Below are 22,569 nucleotides of genomic sequence, written 5' to 3' on the forward strand. Positions count from 1 at the left end.
TTAAAATATTAATGTTTTTACAGTATTTTAGTTTAGTTTATAAATTTTATTAAAAATCTTTGTTTCCATTTTTTTGCAACCTGAAAACTTGCAGTTTACTTAATCAAAATTATATAATAAAATTTCTAGATTAGGAAGTTAAGTTACCCCAATTGTGCTGTAAAACAGTCGCCCTTCAACATGAAGGATGCAGCAGCAAATTATCCAGATGTTTGGCTATATTGGTTTTCTATTGCTGAGTAACAAATCGCTATAAATATAGCAACTTAAGACAGCATCTCTCTCTCTTTTTTTTCATTTCATAGTTCTTTATTCAGAAATCCAGGATGACAGAGCTGAGTATCTGCTCACGGTCTCAAACTCAGGGGTGAAATTAAGGGATTGGTCAGCTGTGTTCTTATCTGGGGCTCAGGGTCATCTCACAAGTTCAGTCTTGCCACCACTGGAAGAACTTAGTTTCTTATAATTATTAAAATGGAAACCCCTGTTTTCTTGCTAGCTGTTGGCTGTAGCCTCTTGTGACCTCCTAGGGACTACTGTTAGGTTCTTGCCCATTGATTAGCTCCATTGCAGCCATGGAGAACCTCCTGCCTCACATTTCTCATCTCTCTGACTTCCTCTTTTGCTTCCAGCCAGAGAAAGACCTTTGCTTTTCTAGGGTTCATGTGATTAGGTTAGATGCCCCCCTCCTGATCATCTCCTTATCTTAAGGTCAACTGTGATTAGTAACCTTAATCACATCTACAATGTAGAAGGAAACGGAATCCCAGGTAATGTAATATAAACTCATGGAGTAACACCACTTACTGAAAGTCTGAAAGTAATGGAGGCCTTATCAGAATTCTGCATCAGCCAAGATATCTAATTTTCCTATCTATAAATTTCTTTTTTTTTTTAATTTTTTTTTTATTAAATCATAGCTGTGTACATTGATATGATCATGGGGCATCATTCACTAGTTTCACAGACTGTTTACCAAGTTTCACCCATAAATTTCAACAACGGAAAGAGTATTAAAAAGGAAAGACTATTTATTTATTTATTTTTTAGACTTAAAAATGTACTTTATTTTGTAAAAATCTAAGTATTATGTATTTAATAGTTTCAAAAATTAAAACTGTTAATCTCAAAATTAACCTTTTAATGACTTTTTTGTGCCTGCTTTTTTTTTTCAAATTAAATCATAGCTGTGTACATTAATGCAATTATGGGGTACAATGTGCTGATTTTATATACAATTTGAAATATTTTCATCAAACTGGTTAACATAGCCTTCAGGGCATTTTCTTAGTTATTGTGTTAAGACATTTATATTCTAAATTTAGTAAATTTTGCATGTACCCTTGTAAGCTGCACCATAGGTGTGGTCCCACCAATTACCCTCCCTCCACCTATCTTTCCCTTCCCCTCCCCTCGCTCTTCCCTTTCCCCTTCTTCTTGGGCTATAATTGGGTTATAGCTTTCATATGAAAGCCATAAATTAGTTTCATAGTAGGACTGAGTACACTGGATACTTTTTCTTCCATTCTTGAGATACTTTGCTAAGAAGAATATGTTCCAGCTCCATCCATGTAAACATGAAAGAGGTAAAGTCTCCATCTTTCTTTAAGGCTGCATAATATTCCATGGTGTGCATGTACCACAATTTATTAATCCATTCATGGGTCGATTTGTGTCTGCTTTTTGCTGGAAAGCATTGAATATTTGGTTGCAGCAGGCTGTTACGCAGTTTTAGCAAATCCTCTAGCAGGGTATCACTCATTCGTTTTTTATTTTATATTTAAATGAAAATAAAAAATAACAGCCATAAAATGAGGTAATGTGTTGTCTTTTTAGGAATTGGAATATATAGCAATCAGAACTAATAATGACAGACATCAGACTGCAAAGGCTTAAAAGGGGTGCTGAGAGTTTTATCACTTGAGAAATGAAGAACTACTAGGCAAAATGAAGAAAATACCATGAAATTGAGAAGCTATGAGAAGTAATCCTTAGCAATATGATATAGAATAAATGTCTTGGTAGATATAGAAATCAGGGGCCATGTGGGTATTTCCACTTAAGGGGCACAATGTTATGGTGTATGGCATACCTCTTGGGGGTGGGACACAATTGTAAGGGGAACTTCACCTAAGAAATACAAACAGTGTAACCTAATTCTTTGTACCCTCAATTAACCTGCAACAATAAAAAAAAAGTAAAATTAAGAAAAGAAATCAGAGGCCATATAATTTCTCTGTGCATCAATCTACTTGAGCATCTCAGTTTACTGCAGATGAAATACTACAATATTAGTGTCACAGCCTATACACAGCTCCTGCTGGACCCTCCTGGGGAGTGTGCTTCTTCTGCATCACCTTGCCCCTACACTCTAAGGAAGTTTCAAGGGGGAAGAAAAGATAGGGAAGGGATATTAAAAAACAGACAAATTGGAGAGATGATCTTTTGTTTTTCTTTTCTGTAAGTGAGAATTCGTAGATGGAGTGGGAAGAATGATTGTGACCTGAGTGGAAAGGGGCAGGAGTGTGTGAAAGTAGAAAGAAATAGACTAAAGATGTCAGAAGTAGACGAGAAGTTCCCAGGGAATGAAAGAGTCGATGGAATTAAGAGAAAGGTCCTGAATGGTAGAAAGGAGATAGAATTAAGAGCATGTAAGGGTCCATTTAATATAGAAAGGAAATATCTTTACAAGTTCACTGAAATGTTGGAAAAGGACAGAAAATGAGTACTGGATTCAAATGAGAGATATTAATCAAAAAGCCATTTTCTGTAAGGCTTCTGTAGAAGCCTTACAGAAAATGTAAGGAGCCTACGTTGTGTATGTGTGTTTCTTCTTTGGAAAGTGAGAAAAAATAGTAAGGCAAATAGAACACAGTCCAAATAATATTTATGAATGTCAAATGATACAATGCATGCTTAGAATAGGACAAGAGACCTAAAAATAGACCTGCCATTGGATCCTATAATTCCTTTACTAGGTTTACACCCAGAAGACCAAAAATCACAATATGACAAAGACATCGTACCAGAATGTTTATTGCAGCCCAATTCACAATTGCTAAGTCATGGAAGAAGCCCAAGTGCCCATCGACCCACGAATGGACTAGCAAATTGTGGTACATGCACTCCATGGAATATTATGCAGCCTTAAAGAAAGATGGAGACTTTACCTCTTTCATGTTTACATGGATGGAGCTGGAACATATTCTTCTTAGCAAAGTATCTCAGGAATGGAAGAAAAAGTATCCACTGAACTCAGCCCTACTATGAAGCTAAATTATAGCTTTCACATGAAGGCTATAGCCCAACTATAGCACAAGACTATGAGGAAAGGGCCAAGGAAGGGGAAGGGAGGGGGGAGGTTACGGTAGAGGGAGGATAATGGGTGGGGCCACACCTATTAGTGCATCTTAGAATGGGTACAGGCGAAACCTACTAAATGCAGAATACAAATGTCTACATACAATAACTAAGAAAATGCCATGAAGGCTACGTTGAACAGTTTGATGAGAATATTTCAGATTGTATATGAAACCAGCACATTGTATCCCTTGATTGCACTAATGTACACAGCTATGATTTAACAATAAAAAAGAAGTAATATAAAGACTTTAAATAACTTATTGAATAATGTTATTGTTGAAAAGCATTGAAACCCCTGTAAAAGTAAATGGCATTACTGATGGATCATCCAGCCAACCTCACTTATCTTTTTTTGTAATAATGCTCAACGGCCCAGAAGGTATGGAGAACACAGTGGATATCAAGGTTTGTGAAATGTTAGAGACTGGCACTCTGGGGACCTGCTCTCATGAGGACACATACCAAGTTCAAGGGGAGTTAGAAAATGTAAAGGGTTGGATGATAACAGATGTAGTCAGAGGGGAAATCGTGGCAGGGTTTCAAGTCTCAAAGATTCACCTCTACTTCACTTTGGAAAGCCAAAGTCATAGACTTGGCCATCTCTAAACCTTCTTCTCAATGGTAGAGGCTTTTATATGTACACCTATACACATATGTGTGTGTGTATACATATACTTTTTACTTTAAAAAAAAAACAAAACAGTGTTATAGAAAGAACTCTGTTCTCTAAGCCAAAAATATCTGATTTTGAACCGGGAGTCCAGTGAGACAATTTCAGGCTTAACTTCAGGTTAGTTTTATCTTTATAAGCCATGGCTTACTTTCTTTTACAAAAAGGCAAGATTTGTCATAACTCTTTCAAAGATCAGATGAAATAAAAGATGTAAAAATACAAACTATAATGTATAAATACTCTGAACTACAAAGTGATCTGTATTAAGTCATTGTTGCTGTTTACTTGAGTCCATGTCTCAGATTTCACATATTTGTTGGGCACAGAAAGTTTTGAATTCGGCTTCCACTGTTGCACAGTCGAGTTTAACAACATATCCTATACTTTGATGATTTATCAGGCAAGGGAAATAAATCAAGCAATATGATTTGGATGCCTTCATGCTAGGGAACTCTTGATAAATTAAAAGCCCCGCTTGCTAGGAACAACATCATGACCGATGTTGTTTATAACCAAGATCTTTCGCAACACTGCACTTCTCAGGAAAAGCCTCTCTTGCTGCAGAAAGGAGACTAAGGAGAAAAGTGTACCTGAGTTGAATCAGCAAGAAACTACTAGGAATTAGCTGCCATGCCAAGGAATACCCAGCCCTTTTTGCTCTGCTTTCCTTAGCTGAAGGATCATTTACAGCCCTAGCAGGGTTGCTTTCTGATCATAGGCAAAGCTTTCACCTGGGTGAACTCCGATGCAAACCTCTAATTCAGGGATGCTAAAATCACCATGGTGACAAGAGGAACTCAGCTGGCTTCTTATTTATTCAGTGCATCCCGGATAAAGGTGCTCACTCCAGGAGACATAAAGGATGTCTGTTCATTTTGAGCTTTTATTTGTGAATCAAAGGGTAATGTGAATGCATAACCTCTGGGGGGGATCTGATCAATTCCCAGTCTCTGGGTGTGGGTGGTAACTAAGAAATTAGCAAGAGTAGACCCTCCATACTCTGAGAAGCTAAATCTGAGATGGTAACCTGAGGTGTGAGGTTGGAAATTGCGGAGTTGAATCTGGCAGTGTTGTAGGCTGCTCAATAGGCCTACAGCTCTAACTTGCCTGACTGAACTTACACAAAGAACTCTAGGGTCAAAAAGAAGAGGAAATGAGAGCATAGGAGATTTGTCTACATTTTTTATAAAAAAGAAGTCTTACAATGCAATCCTAGTTCTATTTATCTTTTAATAATAAACCATAGACTTTTTTTTTTCTTTTTTTGTTTTTGCAGTTTTTGGCCAGTGCTGGGCTTGAACCGGCCACCTCCGGTATGTGAGGCCAGTGCCCCACTCCTTTGAGCCACAGGCACTGCCCAACCGTAGACTATTTTAAGAGCTTGGGAGCCCTTCTTTACTTCCCCAGGCTGGCTATTTTGCCATTCCCTTCATCTTCCTTAATGTTTTCTCCTAAGTGCCAGTTTAATACCAAAAGTACCCCTATAATTTTACCATCTTGAGTGACTCCAGAATTTCATTAGACAAAACAGGTAACAACTGAGTTCTGTGGCTCTCAACCTGTGTACTTAAAAAAAAACATTCATGCTTTGGTTCTCTCTGCAGAACTTCAGGTTTCACTGGCGCCTATGCGTTCTGAGACTTTATAGCTACCAGGTGACCCTACTATGCAACCAAGGGTGAGAACAACAGTCTTATGGTCTCCTCCTCCCCTTCCTTAAATCCACTGACCTCAACGTCACTTCTACTCAGGCAGCTCACCCCCATGGCACCACCTAAATTTTGTCATCAGCCAGAACTGTTCCATCTAACTTCAGAGTCTCAAACTCACAAACTCCACGCTCTCCGTGTGGTCCCTTTCCTTCCAGCTCCTCTTCTTGCTTAAAGATCCATTAATCTGATCTTCCCACAGCTTTCTTGCTAAACCCTCCATTGTTATTCTGCTATATTCGAATAGGAAATTTACAGGCCAGGATTAACCCACCTGTGCACTGTCTCCTCGTTTACCCCTGGTGTTAAGCAATTCAGCCTCTCTACACTCAACTGGAGGAAGCTTTTAATCTGCCTCAAATCCTGTTTGGTCTCTCTAGTCAGATTCCTGTCGATTTCTCCCAAATTAAAACCCCTTCTTTCTGTCACGTGGAAGTTTGGGTCCTTTCTCTGTTTGACTCGGAAACGGCACCTGGGCCTTGAATCGGCCCACTGCGGCCTGTTCAGTTAATGTGCTCCTTCCTTCTCGGGCCCCTCCTCTCGATCGACAGCCCTCCCGTGGGCTAGGTCTTTCACATGCTCGAAATACTCCCCTCATAAAACAGGACAGCACAGCACAATGCAAAAAAGCTAATTTTCATTATTCCCATTGCCTGCTGCCTTTCTCCCTTCTCAGCCAAAGGATTTTACATCTTACTCTCAAATTTTTGCATTTTCCCACACCAAGAGTACTGACATTTTTAGCGCTAAATCCAGATGCCTTTTTTTCCATCTCTATTTTCCTCCGATTCTCCTCAGGGAAGAGTGTTGACCGCTCTCTATACTTAAAACAGCCTCTTCCTCCATAGGCTCCTAGCCATCTGCCTGCAATTTGTCAGTCTTCTTTGAGGCTTCTCCATCCTCTGCCCACTCCGTGAGGATAGTGTTCTTCTGTTTTCTCCCCAGCCCTGTCTTTTCTTACCTTCTATTTCAGAGGTGTTCAACTATGGCTGTGTCTCGGAGTCACTTGCAAAGCCTTTGAAAACACAGCCGTCTATTCACTGCACTCAATCGTCTGAATTAGAATTTCTGGGGAGGGGAGCCCAGGCACTGACAATGTTTGGAAATTCCACAGATGACTCTGATGTGTTCACATGAGAACCAGCGTGGTGGTCTAACTCCCACCCATGCTTTCACAGGCTTCCCTGATAGCTGCCGGATCCCCGAGCCCCTAGGCTTTGATTCTCGCTATGCCTGTGCAGGCTGTGCTCACGCAGTGCGTCTCAGCCTGCCTCCTGCCTCCACCCGCTGCCCGTCACATCCAGTGTGCTCCACCTCCTGCGTCTCTATCTTCTCAGATGACATCGGACTGCACCAAGTCTTACAAGCCAGAGATTTGTTCGTCACTGTTCAGTTGTCTTCTCTGTTTTACGTCTCATGTACAATCAAATTTCGAGTCTTTTCAGTCCCACCTCCAGGCTCATTCGTTGCCTTAGTTCCTTGTGTATTGCTACAACAGAATACCTAAGATGAGGCATTTATAATGAACAGAAGTTTATTTCCTATAGTTCTGGAGGCTGGAAAGTTCACTTCCCAAAATAAAATGCCATTATTTTGAGAGGACCTTCTTGTGTGAAGGGGTGAGAGGGCAAGAGGGGGCTGGACTTGCCTTTTATAAGGGTACCAACTCTACCCCTCACGGCCTGATCGCCTATTAAATGTCCCACCTCTTAATCCTGTTAAAATGGCAAGCAGCCACCATGGTCTCTCTTCTGAAATACTATCACCACCTGCTGACAGTAGCCTCTGCTTTCAGTTTTGCTCACCTCATCCATCTGTTCCTTACACAATACTCAGTATATTTCTTTCTAAAGGGTAAATGTGATAACATATATTTCCTGCTTAAAACTTTTCAGTAATTATCTGTTGCTTTCAGAATAAAGTGTGAGATGCTACACATGGCCCATCAGGGCCTGACCCTGGTCTGTTCTCTTGCCAGGCCCTTTCTTGTATTCTGCACAGTTTTGATCACGATTCCCTGAATGTTCATCATCTCATCTCCTCTTGTCTCTGGGGCTTTGTTGCCCCTTTTGCCTAGAATGCCCTCTTTCCCTTGGCTCAGGTCTCCCATTGTTTATCTAGGAGCCAGGAAGCTCCTCTTTTTCCCCAGTATATATATTATCTTTTAAAAGGATTTCTGCCTAATAATTGACTTCATGGAAACAGCAAGTAAAATGATAGTTACCAGAGGCTGGGGAGGCTAGCAGGGGAGTGGGGATAAAATAGAAATGGTTAGTGGGTCCAAAAATGTAGTTAAATAGTGATATAGAACGAACAATATTTGATAGCACAATAAAGTGACGCTAGCCAACAATACATTGTGGTACATGTATACTTTAAAATAACTAAAAGAGAGGACTTGGGGGCGGCGCCTGTGGCTCAGTGAGCAGGGCGCTGGCCCCATATACTGAGGGTGGCGGGTTCAAACCCAGCCCCGGACAAACCGCAACAAAAAAATAGCCTGGTGTTGTGGCGGGCGCCTGTAGTCCCAGCTACTCGGGAGGCTGAGGCAGGAGAATCGCTTAAGCCCAGGAATTGGAGGTTGCTGTGAGCTGTGTGATGCCACGGCACTCTACTGAGGGCAATAAAGTGGAACTCTGTCTCTACAAAAAAAAAAAAAAAAAGAAAAAGAGAGGACTTGGAATGTTTCAAACACAAAGGAATGGTAAATACTTGAGGTGATAGATATCCCACTTATGCTGATTTGATTAATTCACTTTGTATGCCTGCATCAAAACATCCCATATTCCCTATAAATGTGATACCACTATTATATATCCATAATAATTAAAAATAAATTTATAAAAAAGAATCTTTAGACTTAAGACGGCTTTGTATGTATTTTATATCATGTACCATACTGTGTCCTATGCACTGATTTTCTTCTCTCTCCCTCCTGACTACATATTCCTTAAACACAGATACTTTTATTCATTGAGGAATAATCTTTTAACATTTCAAATAATAAACTGTCAATGATTATTGAAGAAATGAAAAGAAGTATACAGAAATTTTAGCAAAACAAATTTAAAAATAATGATAAAGGGAAAAATCTTTTTTTTTTTTTAAGAAACAGAGTCTCACTTTGTGGCCTCAGTAGAGTGCTGTGGCATCACAGCTCACAGCAACCTCTAGCTCTTGGGCTTAGGCGATTCTTTTGCCTCAGCCTCTTGAGTAGCTGGGACTGCAGGTGCCTGCCACAATGCTCGGCTATTTTTTCATTGCAGTTTGGGTGGGGCTGGGTTTGAACCCACCATCCTTGGTATATGGGGCCAGCACCCTCCTCATCGAGCCACAGGCGCTGCCCCAAGGGAAAAAATCTTAAAAATGGATGGTCAATAGCGCAAAAGCTGCAAATAGACAGAGCTGACTGACATAGAAAAAGGATATTGCTTAGTGAAAAGCATTTTAGTGGGATGGTAAGAATTGAAGGGAGATGGCAGAGAATTGAGGAATGACTGTTATGAATTTTCAGGGTCTGCTGTAACAAAGTATCATAAACTGAGTAGTTTAAGCAGAATGGTATAATCTCACAACTGTGGAAGTGAGAAGTCTCAGATAAAGGTGTTGGCAGGGCCATGTTCCCTCCGCAGGAGCAAGGAGAGGAGCTGTTCCAGGTCTCTCTCCGGCTCTGCTAGTTCCCTTGCTTGCAACCCCAGAACTCCCATCTTAACGTAGTTTCCTTCTGTGTGCATGTCTGTCTTTTCCCATAGTGCTCTTTTTTGTAAGGACACCAGGCATGTTGGATTACAGCCCACTCTACTCCAACATCTCCTCCTTGTAGCCTAACTAATTATACCTGCAACAAATTATTTCCAAATAAGGTCACATTCTCAGGTACTAGGGGTTAGGACCTCAACATGTGAAGTCTGGGGAGATGTAATTCAATCATAGCAAGTGTGAATTAATGAGGGATTGTGGGACTCATGGATTAATTCCTGGTGCTATTATTGCCAGACATTCATAGATCAATATTTGCTGTTAATCCCTTTTCAGGAGTCCTCATGGTAGCAGAATGCTTACAGTGGTATTCATGTAGAAGAAGTAAATAAATGACTTTCAGTATCTAGGCCTACACACTGATTTCCAGATTAAGCTCTCCAAGGTTAAAAGAGGGCAATGACATAGATTCTCAGCCATCACACTTTCTCTTTACCTAACATGTCCATAGACACAGCAAGGTTTGAAACTACCTATCTAAAATAAGATACATCGGCATGTTGAAGGGTATATTTTTAGTCATATAGCATTGACAGCAAATAAAAGACAGTCTACATCCTCAGCACTTGTAGACAAGAAAAACTAATAAATTAAAAGAAGAAAATAACAAAAAGTTAAAAATCATATGTAAACGTATCTAATATTTAACATCTTGGATGGATATAACATTGTTAGGCCTAAGTAATATACTAAGATAAATCCTTGATTATCTTATGTAATATAAACATTAATATTATGTGTATTCCAATTAAGGTAGTGCTATCTATGTACAATATAAATATGTACATATTGAGTGTGAGTGTGTGTAGGTGTGCATGGGTATCTCCTTCCCCACACTGATTTTTAGCTCTTGAAATGCATAAAATAGGTGGTGGGGGAGAAGAATTATAGGCTCCATGGGAGCAACTTTATACCAAAAAACACGGGGAAAATTCTATTGGGAACCTGTCAGATTATAAAATGTTAGCACTTTGCTTTTATCCTCATGGATACATCTGAAAAAAACAAAAGCCTCATCACACCATTCGGGATCATCACTAGGGAACAGGGTGCTGTCGAAGAGACAGGAACATGGTGACTCGGAAGATGTTTTTGTGTAGCTAAAAATCAAGATGAGTTGCCAATTTGGAAAGCTTCTCCAGTGTATTTATCATAGTCATAATTTCTAATGGTTTGAGGAGTCATAAATCTGACCACATCAATTCTTGGCTCATTAGCAAAATGGAAAGAAAGTGCTGAGACACCGAAATACTGGGCTGAAGTCTTTAAAATGTTAAAACTGGAAAAGAACTCATTTGTACATAAAGTGAAATGAGAATCCAATTGATGGAAATGGCTGCATTTTTGAAGTTCTATTGTAAATCACAATCTCATATATTGATGTTTTTTTTTTAAACCAGCATGTTTGGAAATTGCTTTAATTTGCACTGAAAGTGAAAAGATGTTTGCGTTTGGTTTTACTATTGAAAAGGTTTGTATATACTTGTATAAAATGTAGTTACTATCGTTATGTTACTGAACATACTGGAAACTACGTATACTTTGCGACAAGATAGTCCTATGTTAGTTGAAACTCGTTTCCATTTACCTAACTGACTAGTGAACAGTGGAATATGGGCAGTAAAAAGAATTTTGAAGTTTCTAGGGTCACATTCAAAATAAGCCCTACAGTAAAATCAGGAGGCCAGATTATCCCAGCTCACGGAGACTGGAAGGTGAGCTGGAATGTTGAAAGGCTTCTCTACCTCACAATTCAGGAGACAGAAGACTGGGGACTTTGGAGCAGATGTGGATACTTCGGTCACTCTTGCATTGAATATGCCCACTGAGTCTCTATACGTCCAGTAAATATCTTGAAAATGTTGCGCGGTCAGCAAAAGATATATGACTCTTTGCCACAACTCTTTTTCTTAGATGCTTCATAGCCATGAGTGTTTCGCGGGAAACTCAATCCATGTGCCAGAGATTCATTTACACGAGACTTAGCAAAATGACACAGGGAGGTATCGGATGTCCAAGCAACTCAAAAGTTTGAGTCCATTTAAGGCTTTTATCTTTGAACCAGAAAATCATAGTGAAATAGGACTTCTCAGAATTTAAATGTACGGGAGTGAACTTCATTTTTTTAAATACATCCTAAGAAATCTTGAAATTGATTTATAACTTCTAACCTTAAAATGCTGATCTACCATAGAAGCATAGACTAATGACATCCAGATAAAGAGTGCAGGGCTAGAAGGAAAATGTTCAACATTAAAAATATCCCAAAGCAACTTTTTGAATAACTCAATTTGAATATCCGCATAGTGGCCAGGGGATGTGTTAATTTAAAGAAAAATGTCTCCCTAGTGGCTGAAAAATAACTGGTGCTTTAAAAATTTTCACCCATGAAAGTAAAATCATGCTCCATTAACCCTTTGGGTGTTGTGTGATATTCTGCAGTTTTTAAAATCCTTCAAAATACATAATCTCATCTGATTAGGTAAACAGGACCTATGGTATGACTATCTCCATTTTGAAAAGTGGAAATGGAATTATAAGTAACTTTGGACATTGATGCCTTAGTTGCAGTAACATTGACTGTGTTATATGCCAGCCTACGATTGTGCACAATATTAAAAGCAATGCTGAACATGCCTACATAGTACTATTACATTTTTTTAATTTCACTTTGGCCATAATTGTAAGAAACCCTTGATTTTGGTTTTAGTTTTTAAAAAAACCCACAAAATCATAATTCCTATCACAACACAAAGCTTGAATAATATAATTGGCATAAACTTCAGTTTGAGTTTTTATCCTAAAATAAGATGCTTACTGGGGCATGGTTTTCTTCCTTTCTAATTCAGCATATTTACATTTTAAAAGGGTCTGTTCCTAGGAGGCTAATCTACATGCAGAGTGTTCTTTGAACCTAATATGTGCCCCATGGTCAGGTCATTAGGGCAGAAACTAAGAAATGGCCAGAACTTACTTAAATTATTTAGTTGTCTGGAAATACGTTAAATTTTCTGTAAATATGCCACAAAATATGAATGGAGGGTATGTTCCCCCTTAATATGCAAACTCGAAATCAAATTATTCACTTCAAAAATTGAGCCAAAGATTAAGATGATTTCTATTGTAGAGCAAACTTACCTTATTTAATGACTACCTTAATATTATTTAATTTTGGCTCAATGATATATAATCAATCCATCATGCAGATGTTATAATTTATTCTTTTTTCTCTCAGAAGTTGCTTTACTCTCTAAAATATGCAAATTAAATTGAATGTTAATCCAGATGAAAGTGGAGTTGTGTGACTCTTATGACCAAATAAAAATTACAAAGCAGGTGTCTGTACTGATGCTCAGCAGCCTTCAGAGAAGAAAGAAAGCCCCTCTTCACTAGGGCTTCCAGGAAGCTCACCCTTCTCCTGGCTTTGTTCCTCTTCCTTTGGTTGCTCCATATTTTCCCTCACTGCTTCCACCCCAGCTCCCCAAATTCTTAGCATTGAAATGTCCTGAGCTTAGTCCTTGCACTCCTTCCCATCTCTCCATGTGTCTCCTTTTTCTTTGATTATATTATTTTATAAATGATTAGTAGTTTTCCAGCTGAAATACAGTAAATCATAACTATAAAATAAAAAAAAATAACAAAGTTAAAATAGGAATAACTTCCTCTGGTAATTCTTCCTAAGACAAAAACTAGCATGACATATTTAAATAACATTATTAAATGACATTATAAAATGTTTATTTTTTATTTTGTTTTTAGTTTGGGATTCATTGAGGGTATGAAGAATTAGGTTGCATTTGTTAGGTAAAGTCCCTCTGATAATTGTGTCCCACCCCAGGAGGTGTGCCCTACATGCTGACCCCCTATCACCCCCTCTGCCCTCTCCCCACTTGCTCATTCCCCTATCCCCCCTCCCTTGTATTAGCTCTTCTATTGCCTTCATATTTGACTTGAGTACATTGGATTCTTGCTTCTCCATTCTTGTGATGCTTTCCTAAGAAGAACGTGTCCCACCTCCATCCAGGTTAATAAAAAAGATGTAAAGTCTCCAACTTTTTTAATGGCTGAATAGTATGTTAAAGTCTATATGTCATTGTCTGTCCAATTTCTACCAATTTGAACCTCTCCCCTGAGTACACATTTTCATGTGCAACTGCCTCCCTGCCGTTTCCACCTAGATGTCTCCTACAAAGCTGAAACCTAACGCATCCAAAACCCAAGACTTACTCTCCCCATCAGGCCTGCTCCTCCTGCCAACCCCCCATCTCAGGCTAAACTCTGCCCTCATCTTTGCCGCCTCTCTTCTCCTCACACCCCCAGTTCCAGTCCGATCAGCAAATCCATCCAGCTCTCGTACAAAGTATAACCTGCACTCTGACAGATTCTCATCACTTCCATTGCCACCAGCACTGGTCTGTCACCCACCCTCCTCACCTGCCCACGGCACCACCTCCTGACCACATCCCCGCTTCTTTCTGTTCTCCGCACATCAGCAGAGTGAGCTACTCAAACCCAAGACACTTCAGAGCCCTCCTTTGCCCAGAACACTTGGATAACTTCTGATGTCCCTCCAGTGAAAATGAACATCCTTACGATAGACTGCACCGGCGGGTACCTGGCACCGCAGATCTGGGTCCTCCTACTCCTGCTCTGGCTCAGTCACACTGGTCCCCTCCTTTCCCCCAACTTTCCACGCACAGATCTGCTTCTGGAACTTTGCGCTTTTTATTCCTTTAACGAGAACTTGCATCCCCCTGATATCCCCTTGTTTTATGTTCTCACTTCTCCATTCTCTATTGAAGTATCTTCAGAGTGAGGCCAGGCTTTTTGTTATATATATATAATCATACCCACACACCCCCCATCCCTGGCACTGCCCGTTCCCTCGCTCCCTCTTTGATTGTTCTTCCTAGAACCTACTGCCACATAACCATCTATAGATTTTACTTTTTCTTCTTCTTTGCCACCTCTCCTACCTCAAGTATAACAAAGGCCCCTAGTTTTTTTATACTTCACTGCTGTATCCCTGGCCTCCGGAGTTGTTGCTGGAACATGGGGCAGTCAATAAAAATGAATGACTGATGATTGCCCATCGTCCTCTCCTTGAGTGGAAGCAAGGGATACACAATATCAACTATTGGATTGTCAGACTTGCCCGTATTCACATTTAAATATGATCGTCCAACTTGATTGATGGGATATATAAAAACACTGTAAGAATATGCACCTTTTGTTTTTTTGAGACAGTGTCTCACTCTGTTACCCAGGCTAGGGTGCTGTGTGTGCTGTCATAGTTCACATCAATCTCAAACTTCTGGGCTCAAGCAATCCTCTTGCCTCAGCCTCCTGAGTAGGCTACAGGCATGTGTGACAACACCCAGCTTTTTTTCTATGTTTAGTAGAGATTGGGTTTCGATTTGCTCAGGCTGGTCTGAATGCCTGAGCTCAAGCGGTTCACCTGCCCTGGCCTCCCAGAGTGCTAGGATCACAGATGTGAGCCACCATACCTGGCCTCAAGAATATGCATTTTTAAGAGATTGATCAAACACTGTTTTTTTCAAATCTAAAGAAAAAACTAATGCCAGTCAAGGAATTAGAATATATATTGAGTTCATTGTTTCTAGGTCATTAATGAACTTGACTGTGCTGTTGCTCTCAAGATACTAAAAATAGCTGCTATCCAACCAGAGGTCCTTCATGATCCTTGAAACTTCTCTGCATTTCTAAAGAAATACTCAGGCTTATAGGAAGAAGTATTAATGAGACATTGTACTGTTCAGGAGAGACAAAATGATAGTTTCTGACCTCAGGGGCATGGATAAAATAATAGAACAAAAGCTCTAGGGAAATTAGTTTTTAGGAAGTAGAATCTGGAGGCTCGCTGCACATTCTAAATAGCATCAGAGTAAGAATGACAGTCTGGTGAATTCGATTTAGTGATGAGGATTGATTTGGCTGCTATATTATCAAAACTGGATTGAAAATCTTCGTAATTTTATAGAGGTGTAAGGACTACCGGCCCACAGTTCATTGGATTTTCTATAAGTGAGAAGAGGTTGGTAAGTATAAGCTATGAAAGAGGCTGAGAGAAATCAGGACAATTTAAAGATTGAAATTTTAATCAACGAAGCTAAATAATCTTAAATTTGTTCTTTTGTCTATCTTGATTTGATCAATCCACAAACATTCATGGAACAGCTACTGTGTACCAGGCATTGTGCTTGGGAGATTATACAACAGTGACCATAGCAGACAGGAACCCTGTCCCCACACAGCTTGTGTCCTAGCTGGGGAGACAGATATGTAGATGGACAGATGAAAACATGAGGGCAGACTGTGATGGGTCTGGGAGAGGAGAGTAGAAGCAGGCATCAGGTTAACGTCCCTCAAAATGTCAATCACCTGAGCTGCTCACTTCTTCCCTTCAGATGCCACTAAATCTTAAAACAATGACTCTGTGTGTCTGATAATAGGTGTCAGTTGAGAATCAACCGAACTGTTCTAGACTAAAACATGGCTCTTGCTGAAAGGATTTTATTTTCTTCTTATACTTTTTTCCTGGAGGGGAGTTTTCTGGTAAAACCCAGAAAATTTGCTAGACAAATTCTGAAAGAGCTATAACACTTGCAAAGGGAATTTAAATTCATAATGATCAAGAACCACATAATGCCATGTGATATTGTGTGGATATAGGATGGATTATTGTAACAAATAAATAATTAATAATTAATGGCAAATTAATAATAAAGAGGTAGTGTCGTAGGTATTTAATCTCCAAGCTGGTGGACTTAGGTCACATTAAAATTAATTCTTCAATCTCAGTATCTGTATGCCCATCTTGTCCAGCATAAATTTGCAGTGACTCACACACCCCCTCCCACTTACATGTCTCTGAGTCTCTTAGGAGAGCCTCGCAATTGCCCCTGAGTTGATCTGTTCAAGATGCCAGTCAGTGTTAGCCTCTGCTCCAGCTGTGACCTCAGCCCGTACTCACTGTGCCTTGACTGCCTAAATCGCAGACACCAGCCAGTTTGGTCTGGCTGTTAACGTTCTCTGTTCCGCTCAGGGCAGTATCAGGGCATTATTCTCTCTTCTTGTTCTCTCTCGGGGAGTCAACAGAGTTGCTTCTTGAGCTGTCAAGCTTTAGGAATGTAGTAAAAATGTTCTTTCCCTTCTCATGCATACAGCTTTATATTTCCAGGGTATAATTAGATTCCATATGCCAATCTCCACCATCTATCCAGAATCACTATTCTTTTCAGGAACCTCAAGCTTTGTACCTGGGTCTGGCTGTTCAGACCACATTTCTTTTTTTTCATGGAGTAAATTCTCTAGCAAGACTCACTTTGTGTTTTAGTGAGGACAGCCTGTATCATTCTACAACAAACAACCCCCAAATTTCAGTTGCTTAAGATAGTAAAGGTTTATTTCTTACTCAAGCAACGTGTTCATAACACGTTGGTGGTGGAAGGAGGAAGGTTCTGCTCTTTACTTGGAAACACAGATGATGGAAGTTGCTACCGTCTGGAAAGTTCTCAGTCACTGTGGCGGGAGGAGAGGAGACTTGATACTCTACATCTAAATGGTTTCCGCCACAACTGACATGTATTACTTCTGTTCACATTTCTTTGTCCTTTTTTTGTCTTATTTTATCAAGTCATAGTTATACTCAAATTAACAAGATATACATCTATATTGCAAAAGTGTATATATGTGTGTGTAAACATATACAAATTAGAGAGATGGATATTGTTTCTAGTGCTGCTCACATTTTATCAAAGTAAGGAGGCCATGCCTCACTAGAAAGGGATGGGAAGTGCAATCCTGCTGAAGACAGCAACTAAGGGTGATGATGCCACCATCCTTGAGATTTTTCTTCCGTGACCTTCTACTCTCTCCCACCACTCCTGCCCGTCAGGATATACCTCTATATAGATGACCTTCAGTCATGTGGGTGGATTGATATTGCCCTGTATTATAAATAGTGGTTCTTTCTGGCTCAGAATCTCTCCATAGTTGTTGACTTGGGCTGCAGTCATCTCAAATTTCAGCTACTTCTTTGGTGACTCGAAATTGTTAGCAGGCCTCAGGGCCTTGCCACGTGGACCTCTCTGTAGGGCTTCTCATGGTATTATGGCTTGTATCCCCCAGAGAGAGAAATGGGAGAGACGAAGGAGAGAAACATCCCAAGACAGAAGCCACCCAAGGTCCTTTTTTCAGAATAGTACTGAGTACATTGCCAAGGTATTTTTTTTTTTAAATCTAATCTTGAAAGTGACATGCCATGACTTCTGCCTGATGGCCAACCCTTCAAGAGAGTGGAAGGAGACTATACAAAGTTGCAAATACCAGGATTTCGGTAACTGGAGGCTGTCTGGAAGCTGGCTACTACTCTCATCCAAGAAGTCTGATTACTCTTACGCAAACCCATGGCTGCAAGTAACTTGTGTCTGAGTCTCAGCTTCAACCAAGTAACAGGCCCAGTATGGTGTCTCTGCAATTTAAAACATCTCCTGAGGGGGTTACTTCATTTAGACTAGTGCCGGTTTTCTCTTGTGAAATTAAACAGTGCTTGTACCATCATTTTCTATGTCCAATATCCAAGGCAGCATATACATTTTTCCACAGAACATTTGCTTTATGTATAATGTTTTACGTGCTATTTTAAGTCCCTGTGTTTAGGTGGCTGTTATACTTGAAATGTTAGCAGACTTTTATATATACACCAAATAAATACTTGATGGTCTTTCTTGCCCTTTTCTAGAAAAGCATGACTTGTGTGAGCTAAGTGTGATTTTTTTCTTCTGTAAAGACAGAGTAAGTGCAACTTTAAATAGGACAGGAGAGGAATTAGAAATGGTGGCATGATGGCAGAAATCCTATATTAAAATCCATTCTTGTCAGCACTGTGTGATTCCACACATCAGGATTCTTTGGGGATTAATCAAGAAATGGTTGAAAGGTATCAGGAGAAAAATGCATTTCTGTAAGGGTAAGGCGGTTCCTATTTGGAGGGAGGGAATATATATGGCCACTGTCACGACAAACAGGGGAGTGCATGTGTTAATTTTTACATACTCATGGTCTTATTGAGCAAAAATAGACAGGTATATTTTCCTTCTTTGTTAAAGGTTCTTATAGAAATAAACCCCACAGTGAAGGAAAGTAGGTACTCTTCCCTACACTCTGCTGGTATTGAAAGAGTTTTATTTACTGAAATTCTAAAATCAGCGTCTTATTATTGTACTAGGGATGTCTCTTGGGTTAATTCAGCAAACGCTGCAGTGTGACCAGTGTGGACAGTCTCTTAGATGCACGTGGGTAGCTGGATTCCTCTTCATTCCTTCTCTATTGTTTCTGTATTTTTGGTGGCTTGTATCTACCGTCTTGAATCTCGTACACCCTAAAGGACAGTATGCTCACTGCATGCATGGTCTCTCCTCCTCCCCGCCCACTTCTGCCTGCCCCAGCGACATCTCTCTTCATTCCCAAGAAAATCCTCTCCCCCCACCCCCACCGTCTTAGCTCATTGTGTTTACATTTCTCTGCACTTTCCCTCTCTCATCCTTGGCAAGCTAGTTTAATCAATTTTATCAAATGACTTTCCTGGCAGCTGTAAAAAGAAAACCCGGAGCAAGTTAATCGCAATCTAATACTGCGTTTTTTGTCATTTCTCTAAAATGTACAGAATGATTGGGTCATTGAATTGATCTTTAATGATCTGAATGCCCAGCTGTTTCCATGCTGCACTGCAGCACCCCGACAGTAAACAGGAAAGGGGAGGGGCACAGGCGCTCACTCCCCGCCAGATGAGTAAGCCTGAAACGCTAGCCAGGGGGGCAAGGGTAAGTGTCAGCCTTTGCCATATCCCATATCGCAGACATGTGCATTAGCATTTTTAAACAAAGACACTTAGCTCTTTTAATTTTGCATATGGGAGAACTAAAATATGTTTTTGATGAGCGTTTAGCAAGTCATTCATGGAGCTGGGAGTCTGTGCGTGTCTGTTGACATAAGCAGAACGTCAGCAAGTGCCTCCCAATATCCCCAAATAGCCTGTTGGCATCCCAGAGGTCTAAGAAAATATTGATTTTTTTTTTTAACCCAAAGGCACTAAAACTCCCAAAGGCATATGAAATCAGTGAACTGTACAACTCACTTATTTCTATGAGAAAGACATAGAAAAAAAGCAGAGAGAAATAAATATGGGGGAATGAAACAATGAAGTCATACTATAAACTTGCTGTTGGATTTGTAGGTTAACTAGCTGTGTAACTTGGAGTGACTGCTTAACCGTGTTATGCTTTAGTTTCTGCACTGTAAAACACACAACCTAGGGGTACTTTTTGGAGGATTAAATGAGCAAGGCGAGTCAAGGGTTCAGCACTGTGCCTGGCATTTACTCCGTGCAAAGCCCCTGGTCTTCACCACTCCCTCTGCTGTCTTTGCAATGGCAGCTGCTCCTAGCCAGGCCTCTGGCCAAGCACACCCAGCACAACGCTGCCCTCACAGCACCATGGGCAAAGGTGGGTTTGCAGCCCAGTCACAGCCACCCACTTACTCTGTCAGTCAATGAACAAGTAAGTGATTTAACCTTTTTGGGTTCTTCAGACTCCTCATATTAATACTCACTTTAGAGGGTCATTACAAGTGTTAAAGGAATAACTTGTATAAAGCTGAATGCAAAAAGCCTTCCACAAAAGAGAGACTTTAAACAATGTTAACTGTTTCACTTTCCCCCCTATTTCCAATAAGCTATTGCATGTTTCTAAACGTTATCTAGAGAGAAACTAATTTGTTTCTTTTGCTAATTATTAATTGAATGCCTTTGGGTAATACAATGTATTCTTTTGAGAAGCTCACCTCAATTTATAATGCTAGAAATAATATACCATGATCGCATTAATGTACACAGTTATGATTTAATAAAAAAAAAAGAAAGAAATAACATAGACAGTTTATACTGGCTGATCTGAGGCTTATACTGAAGAAAGCACTTTCTTCTAGTACACTGCTCTGAGGATATTATAACACCCTTTCCTTACATGTACACCGTCGGTCTTATATAGCACATTTCTCCCTGAACAAAGAAGGTACTGTTCCATTTTTAAAGATTAGATTTTAGTTATATAAAAGTAGCTAGGTCAGACTGACTACCTGTCTACTGAGTTTCTCTTTTAAAGATGAAGTTTCGTTTAATCTGCTTTATAGTCAGGTTAGATGGACAGCTCACTAGTGGGCATGCTTAAATCAGGCCACTTTGGTCCAGATAGTGTGACTGAAGGAGCCCAAACCCTCTGTTGGTAAAGAGATCCAGACGCACTCTTTGTGGATGATATCAAGAGTGTGGTTTCTGTATTTAAAAGACACCGTCTCCCCTCTCTTCATTTCACGTTGTAAGAAAATCTATGGATTCTATTGAGGGAAAAGGGCCCAAGATTTTTAATAACAGGCATCTGAACTATTATTTATGAATATTTGTATCCCTGGAATAAATGAGATCCATTCTGGCCTGTAATGACAGGGTTTCCTATGCTTTTCAGACTGTTGGAGAATGTCTGACGGTAAAGCCAAGTTTTGTATACACCCTGGGGAGGGAGAGGGCAGGAGTGGGGAGTAAAACAAGGAAGACTCAAGAACAAAATGTGTTGGTTGTCTCTTCACTCTGTTGATGATTTTAAGTTTAATGGAATTTCTATTTTAGTTTTTGTTTTCAGGACTTTTGGTATTATATTCAAAAAATTATTGACCAGGTCAATGTCATAGAGCTTTCCCCCCATTCTCCTTTTTAGTACTTTCATAGTTTTGGTTTATTACATTTAAGTCTTTAATTGAGTGACTTGGTTGGCACCTTTGTCAAAATTCAGTTAGTTGTAAACATGTGAATTCATTAGTGGGTTCTCCTTCCTGTTCCCTTGGTCTATGTTTTTATGCAAGTACCATGATGTCTCAGTTACTGTAGTTTTGTGATTATACACACACACACACACACACACACACACACAAACACGTACACACACACACACACATATATATTTTTATTTCAAAGTATTATAGGGTTACAAACATTTTTAGTTAACGTGAATCACTTTTATAATGCTTGAGTCACGGTGATAAGTTTGCCCTTCACCTGAGTAGTGATCTTTATTCATTATACCTATTAGGCAGGTTTTCACCCATGCCCTTCTCTGCCTTCCCCTCTGGTTGATTTCTGTGAAGTTTTGGTTCCCTCTAAGCACCTGTGTGCTCTTCAGTTAGTTCCAATTAAATAGTGAGTACGTGTGGTGTTTGTTTTGATATTCTTTGGACACTTCACTTTGAATAAGGGTCCCAGTTCCGTGCAAATTGTTGCAAAAGGCATTAAATTACCCTTCTTTATGTCTGAGTGGTATTTCATGGTATACCATGGAATACACTTTGTTAATTCCTTCATGAATTCATAGGCCCTTGGGTTGATTCCGCATCTTTGCAATTATGAATTGTACTCAAACATTCAAGTACCTGTGTCTTCTTGATAAAATGACATATTTTCCTTTGGGTAAATACCCAGTAGTGAGATTGAGTAGTCAAATGGCAGGTCTACTCTTAGTTCCTGGAGGAATCCATCCTGTTTTCCACAAAGGTTGTGCAAATTTGCATTCCCGCCAACAGTGTATAATTGTTCCTTTCTCTCCACATCCACACCAGCAACTATGTGGGGGCTTTTTAGTAAAAAGCCAGTATAACGGGGGTAAGGTGATATCTCATTGTGGTTTTAATTTGAATTTCTGCAACGATTAATGTTTGTTGGCTATTTGTCTATGCTCTTTTGAAAAGCTTCTGTTCGTGTCTTCTGCCCATTTTTTAATGGGGTTGTTTGATTTATTCTTGCTGATTTACATGAGTTCTTTGTAGAGTATGGTTATTATGCTTTCCTAAGATGATAGCTTGCAAATACTTTTTCCTATTTTGTAGATTATCTATTTGCTGTGTTGATTATTTCCTTGTCTGTGCAAAAGCTTTTAATTTAATCAAGTCCTATTGATTTGTTTTTTTTCTGTTGCTGTCATTGCTGTAAGGGTCTTT

At 39.7% G+C, this 22,569-nt stretch overlaps 1 non-coding gene across 1 annotated transcript; it reads right to left on the reverse strand.

Annotated features, from left to right (window-relative positions):
* Positions 1-16,068: 16,068 nt before the first annotated feature.
* Positions 16,069-16,130, reverse strand: LOC128592821 (U7 small nuclear RNA). Its single transcript, XR_008382038.1, has one exon. It is a non-coding gene; the product is annotated as a U7 small nuclear RNA (small nuclear RNA).
* Positions 16,131-22,569: the final 6,439 nt, after the last annotated feature.

This window comes from Nycticebus coucang, chromosome 1 (genome assembly GCF_027406575.1).
Source record: "Nycticebus coucang isolate mNycCou1 chromosome 1, mNycCou1.pri, whole genome shotgun sequence".
Lineage (NCBI taxonomy): Eukaryota > Metazoa > Chordata > Mammalia > Primates > Lorisidae > Nycticebus > Nycticebus coucang.